Source organism: Stigmatopora nigra, chromosome 14, assembly GCF_051989575.1.
Source record: "Stigmatopora nigra isolate UIUO_SnigA chromosome 14, RoL_Snig_1.1, whole genome shotgun sequence".
Taxonomy (NCBI): Eukaryota; Metazoa; Chordata; class Actinopteri; order Syngnathiformes; family Syngnathidae; genus Stigmatopora; species Stigmatopora nigra.
In genome coordinates, this window is record NC_135521.1 from 8,544,578 (window position 1) to 8,563,198 (window position 18,621).

The window sequence follows — 18,621 nt, forward strand, 5'->3', positions numbered from 1 at the left end:
AAAAAACCTCAAAGATTGAAAGTGGAGTGAAAGAGAGGGCAAGTAAGACGGCACTGGCGATGCGCAACTTTCTTCCGACAGCTCCGGAACATCGCTTTCATGTGTGTTGAAAGGCTTGGAGTCGGCCGCGCAAAACGCGCAGCTTCTATGCACATGTGTGCAAAAAAAAAAGATGCTGCTGATCATATGCAAAGCATTACATGCCTTTCCACATGGTGAATACCATACATGCAGGCCATAAGAACAAAGGTTGCGGTTGGCTTTTGACGCTTCGAAGTTGACGAAGACAGAGATAAATTTTAAGAAGAAAAAGAAAGACTAAGATTAGTTTCGTGAGAAAATTATTCTATGGTAGTGTCAAATTGTATTCTTTTTGGAGGGAACCAATAATGGTAAGGTATTTATCACGAGATTAAAGTGAAAGTTAATTCATGATTTTTTTAAAGTATATCTTGTAGTAATATATAAAGAATGGTAATATGTGCTTACATTATTTTTTGTTTAATTTTCTGAACTGCTTTATCCTCATTAGTAGTAAGAAATATTATTTTTGTTAAAGAATGTTTTTGTTGATGTTGAGTGACAGTTTACAAATCAGTTATTTTTCTAGCAGTTGCAATATGAGAATTTGATTTGAGTTTTTGAATATCTAAACTGAGATTAAAGTCAGATTTAATTTTCATTTATAATAAAAAAAAAAAAAACACTCTTTTTCCTAATCAGGGTCCCGGGTATCTTTCACAATTAAGTCAATAGTATTCCTATTTCATATCACTAGTCATTAAGGTACGGATAAATACATATTATTTTAAAGCTTGGATGTGACAAAAATGTCCACATCCAATTATCCATTTACATTAAAATCTATTTCTTTATTTTAAACAGGCATCTGCAGGAATTCAGGACTTTCAAACAGGCTTCTTGACAAAAATGTCATCTCCAAATAAACAAATAAACAAACGGACAGACAGACGAACAAGAGATGTGCAGAAAAGGACTTGGCAGGTGAGTGACATGCAAATGAATTTTGATGGGGGTTAAATCAAATACAAGAAGATCTCATGACTTCTTTGTGCTTCCCTCTGCTCATTGGTCCACTTGAGTGGTGGATTTTCCCAGGCCCCACTCTCAAGTCCTAATCTTTTCACTTTGGGCTTTCAAAAGGGTCCGGGCTTCATGCTCATTGTCTCTCAATGGCCCGGTTACCTCCCACCTACATAAAGCACCTTGTGTCTGTGTTGGGCTCCATCACATTGGACAGAGGGGCAAGTGGGACTGAAAATGCCTCGGGCGACCGACCACACAAAGTAAAGGGAAATCAAAATGGGACATTTTGAAAGAGAGAGAGAGAAAAAATAACTGTGAAAAGACAAAACGTCACATGTTAAGTTTTAAATTGAAATGTCAACTAAATGTTGACAAAATGTGCTAAGTTTGTATTGGGTGACTATATTTTAGTTTCGTGACTGGTATTTTTATTTACGGTTTTATTATTCATAAAATTGTGCCTCTGCCATTAAATACATTGGTTTGGTTTGAAATATACTATTTTAAATTAGGGGGGTGTATTAATATGCCATAGTAACATAGTCTTGCTCACATATTGCATACTTTACTTGAGTAAATCCCTTTGATTTGAATCCACACAAAAATAGACATTTTGACATCATAAATGCATGAATAATAGTTATAAGTGGCATGTTTACACTCCAAATGTGATTATTGTGCTTTCATTGTCTAAGGTAGGAAAATGTTGTTTTTCTTTTTCACGGTTCAAGTCCCACAATTGCTGAGACAACAGCAGGCGTGCGCTATTAACATCAAGGCAAGGCTTTGATCGTCTCTGGCACAAAAACCCAAAAACAACAACTCCAATCGGAGCACAAATAGAAGCCTAATGAGCAGAAATTGCTTCCACGTTGGGGGAGCTATTTTTGACCATCAATGCTTCATTCTAGCGATAAATCACTGAATAATTAAAAAAAACAGATTAAATATTTGTTCTTGACTCCTCACAAGTATGACGCCTCTTGCTGGCATGTCATATTTGACACATTCATAAATTGGAAACTTTGTTGGTTTGATGGGTGTTTTTGTTTGAATTTTCATTCCTCTATTAGAATAAATTAACAAGCTTTATTTCCATTATTTGAGCTGGTTCTGGTTCTATTATGGTTCTACTTAACTCAGAAATAGGTTCCCACAAATATACTTTTATATTTATTAATTGATGTTTTTTTAACTATCACCATAAATCATTTACGTGCAACAAGTGACTTTAATATTCGGTCATAGAATGGCCAGTATAATTCATTGATGGAAAAGTGCATTATTATTTCTACTATTATTGCATTATATTTGACTTATTGCATGACATTGGCAGTAGACGACCATTTTTTTTAAACTGCAAGGATTGGCTGTGAATGTTATGTTTGAATGACTTGAATGTGAATAGACGTCCAATCGATTTTGACTGGAAGGGGCTAATATCGCAATAAAAGTACATTTGCCACTCCCAATAAAAATAGGTCGGATGTCTAAGGACATCAATGGCAGCTAACGGGTGCACTCAGAGGGTCATTTGTCCATGAAAAGGTTTTAATTGGGCATAAGTTGAGTGAGTAAGGAGACCTCCCTGACCCCCTATCGTAACGGAAATTCCATTTGTTGCTGATTTTTTAGCCTCTCATAATGCATAAATAAGAGGCTGACAAGGAGGCATCTGCTTACGTTGGCCGCCAACGTGAATTCTGTGAGTTCACTTGTAGGTCAGATTTTCTTTAGAAAAAGAAGTGTTGAGTTTGCTGTCTCTTTCCAGCTTTTTTCTTCTTTTTTTTCTCCTCCCTTCATGTCGCCATTGCCGCGTGGCTCGTTGAAAAGAAGAGGCCTTGTTTGGTATTTTTTGCGTGACTCAACTGAGGTGGTCTTCAGGATTGTGACCTTGAGCCGCCTCCATGTAGAATCCATAAAAGTACATTCAAATTGTTCAATCAAGAACATATCTCTTTAGTGTTTCTCAAAAAAAAAACGTTGCAGTGGCATGCAAATTCAAATCGTGCCAATAGGGGAGCAAAATTAGCGATTTCTGAGGTCGCCAGACGCCATTGATTTACCTAAGACGATTCTTTTCCCACACTCAGACAAAGATTCAGTCGTCTATTTGACTCAAGGGATTTTTTTGTTTTACCGCAGTTTTTCTTTTAGTTTTTATATTGCTATTCATCCCCTTCCAGCGTATTGTTGTTAGTCTTGGGCAAAGAAGGTTATAATAATAAGAACCTCCACTTGGTCTGTTTTAGTTGGTCACCGTTGTTGTCACTTGCTTGCCAACGTGTCCAGAAATGACTTCATTGTCATCGCCACCTCAGAGCGGACGTTGCTGAGGCGTGCATGTGGTGAGACGTACGATGCTTTTGTTGGCGATTCTTTGAACCAAAGGCTGTGAAATAACGCCACTATAATGCCACATATATTATTATGCAACAATAGTAAGGATTTTCTTCTAACCACAACAATGTTGTTAAATTTTCTTTCAAATGTAAGAGCCAGACTTGTTGGGATTGATATAGTAAAATACTTTTATTTTTATAGAATCACGTCTAATCCATTTGAAGTGGAAGGGTTGGCAGTGAATGAATGTTATTTACTGTCACACGTCAAATGGATTGGATATTTATCAGTGACTAACTTGTAACAGACATTTATGGAAATGCCATACATTTTGATAGATTCAATATATACAAGTACATTTAGATACCATGAGTTTATTTATATTTAGCATAGTAATTAGCTCAAATTTGTTGTTGATCAGGAGATTTTCCCAGGCGGACTTGAAGTAGAAACCCAGGAAATGTCTAAAAACATTACACCAAAACAAATTGTCAATTTCTGATTCTTCCATCCGTGTTATCGAGGTTATCTGAGAGCATCTGGGAGTTTGCTACTCGGAGACATCGGTTTCTTCCCAATATTTCCATGCGATCAAATCCACTTGGTCTCAGTTTTGTGAATACCCTCCAAAGGCTGCACCTGGTTCCTATTCTACACTTGCAATCTGCTTTCTTTGGACATCTAATCTTCCTCCTCTTATGTTTCACTTTCTGGAGATCTCAAATGCACTTCGATATTTGCCGGGATAGCTGGCCTTTGGAAAGGGGCGGTTCCGAGCTGGACGTTCAGTCCATTTGGAAAAGAGGTTTATTGGGATTTGGCATTGGTTCCTGTACTGTCAAAAAGAGCTTCAGCAGCTGTGAGGGGAAAAGGAAAGCAGTAAAGTCTATAAAGTCACAATTATGGGACCCATTAATGCTTTTGTTGTACCCACCACTTGAACAAGTCAATCTTGGATGGCTTTCAGGTATTTTTATGAGGCTTCTTCAAAGTAGAACAACGTTCTCTACACATCTTTACCTAAAAGTGTCGGCGAAAACATTCGGTCTGAAAATGAGCATACGCTTCCATCCCGGGCTGCGTTCACTTTTACTACTTGGTAAACAGAGGCGGCTTCGAGGTTCTCTTTAAATTCTTGCACCCGCTATTATTTTGAGCGAGGGCACATAAAAATGCAGTGTGATGGGTTTACTTGTCCTCCCAAACGTTCTTCGGATGATGGTGGGATGGAACGCTACTCTCCTTGGCGAAAACAACATCATTCATCAGATCCTTGGACATTGTCAGTGTTGGTATTTAAAAACTGGACTGGACTGGATTTACAATAGTCTCCAGAAAAACTACAGTGGCCTTGCAGATTCTGGAAAATTCAACAAACTCTGGTTCACAGTAAACAGACTGCACAGATGCCAGTCTCCAATGGCCATAGAGAACCTAATTCTGTCTCTTCAATGTTTCATAGAAGGTAGAGAGTTATTTCAGTAAACATAGAGTTAATGAGACTTTCCAAAAATCAAGCATTGTCTCATTTGTCCAACAGTCATCCTCCTACAAGCTTTGTGGCATGTCAGTATGCATTTTGGTAAATTCCTTTCTCATCACTGTCAAGTTAGTAAAAGCATTGGCTTTTTATTTTTGTTGCTTTAAAAGAAGAACCCCGACAATTTATGTATATGAACTCAAGTCGGAAGAATGGTTAAGCCTTCAGGTTAAAGACAAGTGACTCAGCTAACAGAAAAATTGTCCAAGTCATCTTTCTTTAGTAGATAATCCAAGTATGATCCCCACTTTAGAGACTTGATGTGATACTACACTTAACCCTCATTGTCTCGTTCCTCTTAAAGGCAGACTCTGTGAGAAAGTCATTGGATTTTGTAGAGATTTACGACAGAGGCTCCACCTTCCGCTATGTTAAAAGACATGTAAAAGAGGTCAACCACCATGCCTGTCCACAAAGACGCAGGCCACGACATGAAAATACCTTGGCAGCCACCCTTGCCAACAAGATGATTTAAGGGCGGTTTCCCCTCAAATCCTGAAGCTTGGGCGCCGTGCTCTGAATTAAGTCTTCTCTCCCATTTGTGTTAATGGCTAGGACCCGCCCAAAAAAATGGTGTATATGTTTGGAAACTATTCATTGACAAAGTCATGAACCTTTTTCTTTTTGGAGGATGTATTTGTTTAATTCAGGGCTAAAGCCTTTTCTGGGTATAAAAAAAATCTTTCAATTATACCCATAAGTGACTTGCACTTTGGTCAAGTAGGTGGTTGGGTAGCTTTTTGAGAGGGTTGTGGCAGATCAAGAGCTTTTTTGGCCAACCTGGTCAGCGGTTTGAGGCACTTCAACAGAAAGTGAATGTGTTTGTGGTTGGACTACTCAATTTCTTTCCTTTGTATGTGTGTGTGTTTGTGTAGGTGTGTGAAGTTTCAGGGCTGGATAAAGCAGGTCATTAGAGAGCAGCCAAGAGTGCTTGGGTTTTCCTGGCATACAATGGCAGGAAGTGCTGCCACACTATAGATGGAAGTTGGAATAGCGGAGATACTCAGTAAGGCTAAGTTTCGAACTATAATAATGGACATAAATAATACAAAAATAAGTATGCCATATACTTTTGTAATGCAGAAATCGAAAAATAATGTCCATCAAAACCTATCAGAGTTACTCAGATTGATATGAATTTTCATGTTAATAGAACATTTGACAGATGTAGTTGTGGTAGTAACTAAAAGTACATTTATCACATGTGTATGTATAACCCTGATAGGCTTCAAAGCCTAAGCTTTACCCAGTTAAAGTTAGCCTCTAATACTTTCCCAGTTAAACCTCAGTCTAAGGCTTAAGTAACTCTTTCCAAAATCATAACACATTTGCTAATTCCTAATTCCTAACACTAACAAATCCTAAATGTAAACTCATACAACACAGACTGCGAAAAAATGTAATTGTGCAAGGATGACGGCCACATAATGCACGGGTTACTAAGCAACAAAATAGATTAAATTCAACTCAGCTATATTATCTGTCCTAATCCTAAAGGAACAATAACTCTAATAAACTCAACACTTCCAAATCCCATTTTGAACCGTCAACCTTCATTTTCCGCTTCAGGTATGTTCTCCTTTTACAAGTGTTGTTTTCTCTATTTGTAAAAAGCAGTGAAAGTAAATTCTGGAGGCTAAAAAAAACACCAAAGTACGACCCGGGGATTACTACCGATGCCAGCACATTCTCTCCCGAGCCGTCACTACTTACGTCATAACTACGAACAGCTTCAAAACCACAAAACAACAGGGAATAAAACTGTGCAAAAGTGCCAATGTGAAGGAAGGGATTGCATTTTATTATTGGAGACTCGATCAGTATCATTATTTGAAGTTTTGTGTAGTACTTGGTCACTGCTGCAGTTGTTGTGAAAGCCCAATATAATTACTCTTAATGTGAGTCACATTTAAATGAGCTCTTTCATACTTCTCATGTTGCGTCAAAGCTTTTTGGTGATTAAATGTGGCCCTGAGGAAATTTGGATCACCTTTATGGCTATAGTAGAACCCAATGATGCTCATTTACTGGACCTTCCTTCAGAGTTGATGTCACCCCTGCTCACATGCTGCTGCTTTAATGCTGAACCTTCATAACTAATTGCATTTTTTTTCCAAAAGAATGTATTACTCACATGAGATAACGGTGAATCCACACAAAATGACCCATCTGGAACCTCGTCTAATGGTGAAAGGGCATTCCAAGTCCACGGACATTGTGGTCAACAAGCATCTGGAATCTCAGTCTGCCATGTCCCAAATTTTGCTGAAAAAGAATAATTAGTGTGGATTAGTGGATTCACTATCGCAGCCATGGAATTTATGAATAAAAGATTCTTTTCATGATTTACACATTGTTAATTATCCCTAAGGGGAGAAATTGGGTCATCTTCTTTATAGAACACCATCAATTAAAAAGATTTAAAGAGAGTAGTGATGATGTTACTGAATATTTTTCTTTTTTTTTCTTTTTGGAATGAGTGCTTTACAGATGTGCAACCTGTTTTAAAATCATCATTAACCTTGCACTGGCCTCAACTATACATCATTGCCACTTATAATTAAAAAAAACAACAACTCTGAACTCAAACTCTTCAAATTATACCTCTGAGTTATAGTTTAAAATATGATCATAGTTTATCTAAACTATGATATTGTAGCAAATCAAACTAACTATCCTTTAACATTTGTTATATTTCCTGTAATTGTGCTCCTTGATTATGAACTTCAGCAACAAAGTTACCTGATATTTCAGAATACATTTTTGCAACAATTGTTTAACTGACTGAAAAAATAATTACTTTGACTGGGCTCCAATTATCTTAAAAGCAGGAGGAAACGGGACACAAAAGATTACTATGAAATATCATGTTTATTTACCTGCTGGGAATAACAATTATATTGTCAGCAGGACATAGGTGATCTAATTTCTTCCCCCCTAATACCTCAGCCTCATTTAAATAGTCGACAACTTTTTCTTTTTAATCATTGCATGTATATAACCCACTTGTGGCATTTCCATCCAGTATACAAAGGTTCCAGAAAATTTCTGCTGTTACATACAGTACACGAAAACCAAATATGGGCTTGAAATGGTAAAAATGATATTTGAGCAGAAATAATATGGAATAAAAACATTGAGCAGCAGCTGTGCAGAGGTGGATGACGTTGTCAGCATGAGAGATAAGGTCAAAAATAAATATGCCATATGGATTTAGGCGTTATGTTTGGAATGCGCGTCATTACATTGGCTGCAAAAATACATATAGTATACTATATTTTTTAGATTTTTTGGTCAAGATTTCAAGAAGTTATATATATATATATATATATATATATATATATATATATATATATATATATATATATATATATATATATATATATATATATATATATATATATATATATATATATATATATATATATATATATATATATATATATATATATATATATATATATATATATATATATATATATATATATATATATATATATATATATATATATATATATATATATATATATATATATATATATATATATATATATATATATATATATATATATATATATATATATATATATATATATATACACACAAAGTTCTCTTTTTTAAACTTGTTAATCTTATAATGGTACATTTGCACTATGACTATGTTCAATCTTAACGGTGTTACTGTAGGCCGAAATGTTTGTAATAATATATACATAGAAAGGGAGTCCACTCTGGGGGGTCGGTGAGGGTGGTGATTGCTATGTCAAGACACTAAAATGAGGGCAGCTGTCCGAGTCGCGCTTGTAGCCGCAGTTGCTGTGGACTTTTAAAATAACTGTAGCCTCTTGACAAAGCCAATGTTTTTCTAGTGTTCCAAGCCCAGCAGACCTCATCCGTAATTATATTTAAAGACCAAAGATGGACTTTATTTAGGGCGGAAACAGCCACCGCGGGCCGCGCACCGCTGCTTGATGAGTCGGTAATGGCCACATGTTAACGTCATGTCTCAAATATAACCCGTCCTGTGATGAATCTACCACTCAGCCGAGCATATTTGCTTAAAAAGATTGGTATAAGTTCAAGAAATAAGAGGCATCTGCTCTGGGAAAGACAATTTGACAGCAGACTCTGACCAGATTAAGATGAATAACAGTAAGGTTTTGTCAATTGAATGAACTGGCATCGTTAGTTTAATAAAGTCAAGTGTTTTGCAACATCTGGATTAAAAAAATAATAAGTAGAAGGCTTTCATTTTGTCTTTGGCAGAAGGCAATGTTTAAATCAAATTGAACACATGACCTTGGATGTCTTTCTATTGAATTAAACTAGTTTTGATTAGAAACTTCGTTTGGGCATGGCTTCATAAATCAAACTTCTCAAATATTCTTCTGTTTCTTTTCTGTCAAATCTTGAAGCACGAGACAAATTAAGTGTGTGAATCTTACACGGGACTTGGATAGATCATCTTGATTGTTATTGTTATTATTATTATGGCATGACTCACTTGAAGCAATCACTAACTTGGTCAGTAGATGGCTCTTGTCACGTCCACCTGTTTGCATGTTAAAGGCTAATTCATAAATCTTTGAACACTGCACCACATAAGGAATAGAGCCCAACCATTAAACGGGTCCATCTGGACAAACACACTTGTCGGGAAAATTTTTGGAGCTTCTCACTCGCTATGAGAAATGAGCTCCAAACCGCTGCGGCTGTTTAAACTTCGGGGTTCTAAATTAGGACAAAACGTCTCCTATCAGTTTCCAATGGATGGACTATGCCTTAAAGAACCATTGATTTAATCACAACTACTCTTTTTGATGTATTTTATATGCTGTTACGGCCTTTTGTTTATTCGGCTTGAAAAGGGACTAATTTGTCCCGCTGTGTTTTAAGAATCAATACACTGAACAACAATTTGATGAAGGAAGGGGAGTCAATGAGGGAATAAATTATTGAAGAAACCAGTGTATTGTCTCAACAAATATGTTTTTTTTTAGAAATATTGCATATGAAGTCTGCTTTACTTGACACAAATCCAATCAAAACATTTGGCTGTATCGACTCATTGATTATGTAATGTCCAATTTGTAATTTTCCTTCCGGTAGTATTGATTGGCAGGCAGTATTTTCGAAAAATCTAACCGTACTCTGAGGAGACGGCTCCCCTTTGAGCAATTAAAGTAGTCATCGTGCAGCATTACAGCATCGTAACACGCGGCGGCCAGTTAATTATTGTGAAAGTATAGCGGCACTTATTTCACAGATGACTGAGCTCGTCATGGTGATGCTTTTCATTGGGTTCAATCTCCTCTTGCCATGAATAGCTACACAAAGCGCCATCCTAGCTCAATAACTTAGAAGCGGGCCTCCAAAACAACCTCGGAGCGATGGTTCTCACACACACGACGGCCCCAGAGGTGACATTTGTGAATTCGTCTATAGATTGAGAGCCCAAATTCCTCCTCGCATGCCTGTTTGGCCTTGAAGAAAGCACTCATTAGCTCAAATATCCGTAGAAATGCACAGTCGGATACTCGCCAAGTGACTAAGGCACAAGGTTCTATTTCCAATTAGTTCAGTTCAACTAAATATGCCAATTGGCTACATTCACAACATAGGGTGTGATGTCATATTCATTTCTATTTCTTTTGTGTAGTCATTTATATTTCAAATGCTTTTGTATTCTATCTGTATTTTCTGAAACATAAAATATATCACCTGTTGATAATTTATATGTTAAATTCACAATTGCACAGTTTTTGGATAGGTTTTGTATTGTATCAACATATTAATGAGCTCAGGTTGTATTTAAAAAAATATTCACAAAGCATGAAAAAAACTGATATTTGTTGAAAAAAAAATATACATATATATATATATATATATATATATATATTAAATATTTAACTGCAGTATGAACAAGGTTAACATATTGCTCATTCACGGCCTATTCTCCTAGTACAAATGAATTGGACGTCTCCAGACGTCAATGGCGCTTAGAAAAATTTGACATTTGACTCGCCCCACAACATTAAAAACTCATTTTTTCATACAATTTTCCACTTCTTAACATCTCTGCTTTCAATGCCACACTGAAACAACCCAGAAGCTTCAATTCCTGGAATGGATGGGACATTACATGACCCCCTCTCTCCAAGTTGAATTTGATTGCGTTGATCAAACAAATTACCGCTCGTCCACCTCACCAGAAGCTGAGCGCAATGTTACTTCAAAGGCCATGCACTAATCCTATTTGGATTATTTCATTAGAAAACTCGCGGCAGATCCCAGACTAAACAAAACCTGGGTTGTAGTGTTGCTCGGCGACCTCACTCACGGTGGGTTTGTATCACATGCCAGCAAATGACTGAGATATACTCATACGTATATCCACATTTCATCCCACAGGAAGTGAATACAAGTACTATTAAATGCAGAAAATGATGCTGTGGCTCAGATCTACATATAGGCAATGTGGCTTTGCTCCTGCCAATTTTTGGAGTTTATTGCATAGGTTTTGATAGCCATTCCCAGGGATCAGCCCCCCAGGCCTGGTTAGGACAGATTCTACACATAGTGGAAAACTGGGGAAGATAGCATCATAACTGGGAGCACGGCCACAATTTTATGTTAGAAGTGGAAGTGATCAAGCTAGAGTATTATTAGTTGTGTGTTTTGAGGAAACTGCTTTATGAGGGCCTGGTTGACACATTCACCCAAACATGGAAGCATTTTTTTTTACTAAAGCACGGAAAGCAGATGTTTTGTAACCACAAACAAAATGCCTATTTGATTTGAAACATTGCCCGGTTTGTACAACAAATCTAATGCCCCCCAAACAGTACAGTTGAGATCAAATTGATTGTTCTTATAAATGCTGGATGCTGACCTGATATGATCTTGATAAAGATGTCTTTAAATTATTCTTTTAATGCTGCAATAGATGAAGAAATGTATTCCAAACAAACAGGAAGATTCACTTTCACCAATCTGGTGTTTTACGAGGTTAATCATTTCATTCCAGTCAGGTGCTGGTTGTTACAGCAGAAACCTCATTGGTCAAATTGTTTGTGATGCATTGGTTGGAAAAAAACAAAAAAAACAAAAAAAACAAGAATGTGCACAACCCTGGAAGACAATTTGGAAGACATCTGCCCTAAACAAACCATAATTTTACTTGTAAACTCAATCTTATTCACAAACCCTAAGCCATGAAACCCAATTTTAATCAAATTTGAGTTAATTTGTTTGCACATTTACAAAAGTAATTGGATGAACATCTATAAGACAGTAAAGTTTGCAAAAAGATTGTCCCACGTATTTTCCAAACTACATTGAAAAGTAAAGTAGTGCAAATTGTACTTATATAACAGAAGGCAGTCACGACAAGAAATCAATAATGCAACCTATCAAAGCCCATCAGGATATTTAAACAGGATAAAACGTAGACATGAAATGCATTCTTAACATATTACAACAGCAACGTTACATTTTAACTCTGCCAATTTATAACCTCCAGCACTGCTAAGTTTAAAAATACACCGTATGGCTTTGATGAGGTTTTTTCTTTTTTTTTTTTTTTACCCTTTTAATCATTAATCATGCCCTTGAAGCAGCAAACTTTCTCTAACAAAATGCAGAAAAAGTCAGAGGATGTCGACTCATATAGGCCAGACACCCTCTGGGATTTTGCAAAAATAAAAAATAAAAGACAAACAAAAAAAAGAGGAGGAGGAGGAGGATTGCAATTCGGAACATTTGACGATCAACAAATTAAAGAAGTGCGCCAAACTTTTCATGCTGCTTTGAATTCTTTTGTCTGTTACTCTGCAAAGCAGCTGTTTGCTCTTGAACACTCACAGCTAGTTCATCAAAATAGTTCAAAAGGATATTTGACAAGGCCGTTTAAAGGTCGATGATAACCAAGTGACTTCCAAAAATCTTATAGAAAATATAAATTATTTTCCCTCATACACACATTGAGTGATTTCTGAGCAATTAAGCTATTTTAAGCACAAATTGTCAACAATTCTACACTGTAAAATAACGCCATTTGAGAAGGATGCACTAGAGTAGAAAAACAAGATAACGAAACAAGCCAACAGAGTGATGTTTTTCCTCTTTCATATTTTTAGATGATTTCAAACAGCATGAAGGCCATGAAAACATTTTCCAAGTATTTATTTATATCATGTTATCTTTATGTTCTGGTCATGGTATTTTCAAACGTGTTATTAATCAGTCTCCCTTTACAAGGTGCTAATAGAACATTTTTTTAAACCATGGTTATATTTGGTATCAGTCCCTGAATGGTAATGTGATTAAACCTCCCACTTTTGTTTGAAGTCTGTGAAAATGAGGAATCAATTAGCAAGTGCACAGAGATTCATTGGCCTCAATTGCACTTGGGAGTGTGAATCCCCCCACACACCCCACCTCATCCGACTCCATAATCATTCTCTTGCCTAAAACCTGTCAAGAATCCAAAGGCTGAATTCCGATAAAATACGAAATTTGACTCAATTACTGTCGATTCGTTCAGTGTTTATAGCCAACCATGTTTGGTGTTCCTACGCATTAAAATTGGACTGAATCCTTAAGCAAAATATACAAAGACTAAAATAGTTGAATGTGTAACCTGCCTGATGCCAACTAAGGTGTACTCAGTACAAACCAATTATCATTTAGAAATATGAGAAATACATTTTTTAAATTCCAGTCAGACATCACAAAAAGATCTCAAGGTTTTAAGTAAAAAGCGAGTTAACATAGTCTTTTTTTTTACATTTTTTAATCCAAGTAAAGAAATTCAACATTGATGTTCATTTGCAATGCAGCCAGGAGAGTATGAATTGCATATATATATATGTATACCACTTGAAAGTTTAAGTTTAAAACAAGAAAAACTATGTTTTTCCGGCTGGGTGGTACTTGTCCTGCTGTACAATTTCTGTAATTGTTATGCCTTCCTGTTTTCAAGCATTGTTGGCCCAGGCAGATGAAAAGAAGAATGTCTGTAGGCAGAAACGGATCCAGTCAAAGGTTGCGAGGGAGCGACCTGTAATTGACTGTGAACCTCATATTGTTTTGGTTCACCCATTAACTGCCGGCCCCTCAAAGACCACCCTCCTCTTCCCAATCTCACATGCACACATAAACAACAAAAGACGAAAGGAACATTAATCCTCCGAATTTGACAATGGGATTACGGTGTTACCGAGACGTTGGCATCACTATCCTGGTTCATTTGGACTCTTTGGGAAAGGTCTTTGAAAGGCTAGCGTCCTTTGTGGCAGCAGATCCCCCACTGGGCTGCCCCTCTGAACCATTCGCGGACTGCTAACGTGTACTGACGGGTTAAGTTGGGCAAGAAACTCTGAAACTGCTGGTCCTGATAAACAACTATGCTTTAATGGCTTTGTCTGCTGAATTGCTGTAGTACCAGTTTGCTGTTGGAAAAGTGTTGCTCGATTCTGATGTGTGGAATCGTTTGATTTATGTATTTTTTAATGTTTCAAATGTTTTTTCTTTCAATTACTCTTTAACCATGTGGATGTTAAGAATCTTCCAGCTATCATTGCTTGGTCAGATACTGGTTAAATCATTGTCTGAAATTGACCTCACTGGACGTCCAATCTATTTGAAGGGGCGGGGCTGGCTGAAAGTTTGATCTTTCGCCACTATCACTTCCTCTTTTTATGCATCTGATTTATATTCAAAGCAGAAGGATGATTGCATCATAGTGGGAAGGGCAACAGACTAGTACTTGAAATGTACAGCTTGACAAGCATCGATATATAAATATTATATTTTATATAACTTTCTTAATTCTCGCTGATACCAATGACCTCATTTTACCAAAAGCACAAGGCTATTTTAAAACAAGATGTTAAAAACATGTGTTGACATTTGTGTTTACAAACTTGAAAACCTTTTGAACACTGAATCAGAACTATATGTTGCATTTTTAGCAAGACCGATCTAACTGCATTGGAAAGGCCTGTTACTGCCGTTTGACCGGTCAATTTGCCCTAAATGTTTAAACATTTGTCTTTGTTGTATCAGTGACTGGCTTGTGTTGTCTTAATCCTTGGGAACACTACAGAGACGTCTGCAGATCTGTGGAATGAATGGAAAACCAAATGGAGAACATGTTCTTTAAGTTTGCGTTTGAAGTATCAACGAAGTGACAGCGGCACATTTTTATCACAAATGAAAATACAGTGAGTAATGCGGGGGTGGGGTCCATGTCAAAGTTATTTCAGGCTCCAGTCAAATTATACAGTGTTCCCAACGTTGTATACTGACAGTAAGTCACATATACAGTATAAGAGCTTAAGTCAACTGTTTTCTTTACTAAAAATTCCTTGCAGTTGTAGGGACGACCAAATCAAATCAGTGGTAAATATAAAAAAAAAGGAATATATCATGAATATCAATAGCGACATTTTCCAAATGTATTTTGCTAATTTTCCGCCATTGACGGCAAAAGACATCCAATCATCATGAACTGTCAGTCAAAACAGATTGGACGCCAATCACGGTCCATGGCAGGAATGAATGAATAATTTCTGAGCCGATGGCTATAACTTGATGACAGATGACTTGTTACTAATGTTATCACCATGACTTGCCAACCAGCAACTTCATAAACATACAGTTGATTTAATAACCCGAAAAGCAATATGCCGTGATGAAAAATCTCTTAATGCTAACAACTGCAAGCATTTTTATTGTCATTCTGCAGGCTTAGAAGTCCAGCCATTGACCATCACTCGTCATTGTTGATTGCACTCTCCACCGATTTTAGGGTGTGACCTTTCTATTTAGGATTAAGACCGAGATTTCCAGCGTGAAATAAGAGTAGTACGCTTGTGACACGCGTGTCAGTGAAATATGCATCCGGAGAGCCAGGCGTCATTTATCAGTCTCAACCGGAGGCCTCTGGGAGAAGGAAACTGGACCGCCACACAGGTGTTTGTGTAAACTAGCCAGCTGCTCCTCTATTGAAAATTTTACTGTGTACTGTCATGGAAGTAGAATAGTATTGTTTGAAGTATCAAACATTGAAATAGCCCTACATTTTTGAAGCACTAGGAATAAGGTTGCAATTAATGTGTTAAATAGTGTCTTTTAGTCTTTCACCTGTCCATTGGTTTAATTTTTTGTTTCATCTAAAAAAGGATTCTGAAAAATACCTTGTAATTTTGGTAATATTTCCGTTTGTTTTGCAACAGACTTCCAAAGCAGTTCCGTAAACTCCCCGTCTCCCCACCCCAAAACATTCAAGTTTCTTTGCTCTCACAACAGCAGGCCGGCCCACCCTTGTGGGCCACTAAGTAAAACCTATTGAAAGTTTGGAATGGCAGGGAGCCAGAGTCATCTGGTCATTTGCTTCCCACTTCATTTGTCTGGCATCTTCTTTCAGCAGTTGCCATTTGAGCGATTGATCTGTTACAACTGGTCCACCAGAAGCTGCAAAAGACAAAAAACGCTGTGAAATTCTCTTTTAAAAAACACAGAAAATCATAGATGACCCCAAATATCCACGGTAAACAAGCACATTTGGCCTGTCTCTTACATGGGAAATGTAGAGTGAAATCAGTACAGACTATGCATACCTGGAAATGTTGATATAAACACAAGAGGAAAACCAAGGTCAACACTTTTCTTGCATTTCTTTATGAAACCTGAACCACATGGGAAAACCTGCCGACCATATCCAACCTTAAATCAGTGATTTTGTGCAGCTATTTCCGTTGTATTTTAAAACCCTTTAGTAAACAAAACAGAATTGTAATGGTATCAGTCTGCAACAAATAAATCTAATGAGCTGGACATGAACAAACAAGAGCTTTAAGGGAAGTTTCACAAATCCTGTTTGAAAGAATAAACCACTATGAAAATCCCTTTTAAATCTTCTCCTGAATTTCTATTGTTAGTTGCAAGTGTTGGGTTGCGTTGTGGCTTTAGTTTCCAGCGATACAAATAATTCAACATTACTAATGATAGCATATAATTATAGCTTTGGGTTTTCTAATTTTCTAGGTTGATTGAGACAATGAGAGGGACAGTGAGGGTTAGGCATTTAGAGACGAGGTTGGAAAGACCAGACCTTGTTGGTTTGGGCAGGTCCAGAAGAGAGATAGGGGTCCATATCGGTAGCAGGATGTTGAGGGTGTAACTACCAGGGAATGGTGCTAGAGGTTGACCTAGGAGAAGATACATGGATGTTGTGAGGGAGGACAAGTGTAGGGGAGGATGATGCAAAGGACAGGCTGAAATGGAAAAAGTTGACCCTTCACGGGGCAAGCCAAAAGTGTATAAGGAGTAGATTGCGCTGTTCTACTGTAAATAGAAAAGTCAATGTTTTTCCCTATGATTGAACAATGGTGCTTTCCTTTTAGCATGTGTTTCAAATCTTTTTTTACGTCCTCTGGAAAGCATCTCATTTCAAACTAAGCTCGTAAGTGTGCCATGGCTACTTTTCTTCTATTTTAATTACATTAGTTGTGGTTGTGGCAAGGACTGGTGAAGACAGTGTGTACAATTTTCAAAAATATTGTCCTGGTCTTAAATGAACCCAGCTCATGCCAATTTGGTAAAAAAATAAAAATAAATAGCATTTAATCTAACATTTTTTGAGCTACTGATACTAATGCAAGGTATCGACACAACACTTTTGAAAATATGACAAACACACGCGCCAGCATTAAGTTGCCGGTCAGAGCAAAGCTGTAAATCAGTCGCACGTGTGCTGTGGAGAGTTCAGCCAAACGCCGCCTGGCACTCGGTATGTACCAGTTATGCACGCAACAATCATAGTACTACACAACACATTCACCACTCAGACAAAAGCAGCTGTTTTGCAAAGACAGGTTTTGTCATATAGGTCAACGATAGTCACTCACATTTTGGTTGTATCTTCATGGCAGAAATTAATTGGCCACCAGCATTTTCCAACAAGTAAGAAGTACACAGACTATATCTCCGTAAGAGTATTTGTACTTCCATTTTTTTCAAGAAGGGAAGTATTGGGGTTCCACAGTCTTTTTTTGTTGTTGCTCAAACCCACTAGCTGTTTCCAGCTTCACCATTTCTAATAATGAACCTCATTAAGTGCGTCCCCAATCACTGTATGAAGTCACTACATTAGTGAATATGAAAACCACATTGGCCCACCATCACCACTTCCTCCTCCTCCTTCTTTCATGAAAGACAGCATGTTTCAGTCTAGTTTCAAGCCGAAGGAAGAATTGTAGACATTCTACTGCAGTTCTGAAGTCAAGGCCACTGTAGAAGCAGCCAAGTTGATCCATAGATGAGGTTCACTAAAAAGGGATAGAGGCCAACTGAGCAGAAACGGACTGAAGCCAAATAGCTAAGAAATGAAATGAGCACAAGCAGTTCTCATGGAAACTTCAAACCTTATCTGGAACTAAATGTGGACAGTGTCATCATGTTTTCTCGATAGTGTTCCTGTTATCTGTCTGTCTTACTGTTGTGTGTTGTTATTTTTCCGGTTGCCTGGATTGATCTGAAAAGGCGGAAAAATGACAATTAGCCAGGTTCCTCAGTGTTGGAAAAGTTCAGTTTGTACAGTATATTGGCGCTCTCCTCTACTTTTTTGTTTAATGAGTGTTGTCAGAATATTATCATTACTTTTGAATATTATCATTTCGTTTCCT

At 37.2% G+C, this 18,621-nt stretch overlaps 1 long non-coding RNA gene across 1 annotated transcript; it reads right to left on the reverse strand.

Annotated features, from left to right (window-relative positions):
* Window positions 1-13,777: 13,777 nt before the first annotated feature.
* LOC144207820 (uncharacterized) lies at window positions 13,778-18,181 on the reverse strand. The gene is made up of 3 exons (XR_013328799.1): window positions 17,845-18,181; window positions 17,049-17,145; window positions 13,778-16,408 (listed from the first exon to the last, which is right to left on the reverse strand). It is a non-coding gene; the product is annotated as an uncharacterized LOC144207820 (long non-coding RNA).
* Window positions 18,182-18,621: the final 440 nt, after the last annotated feature.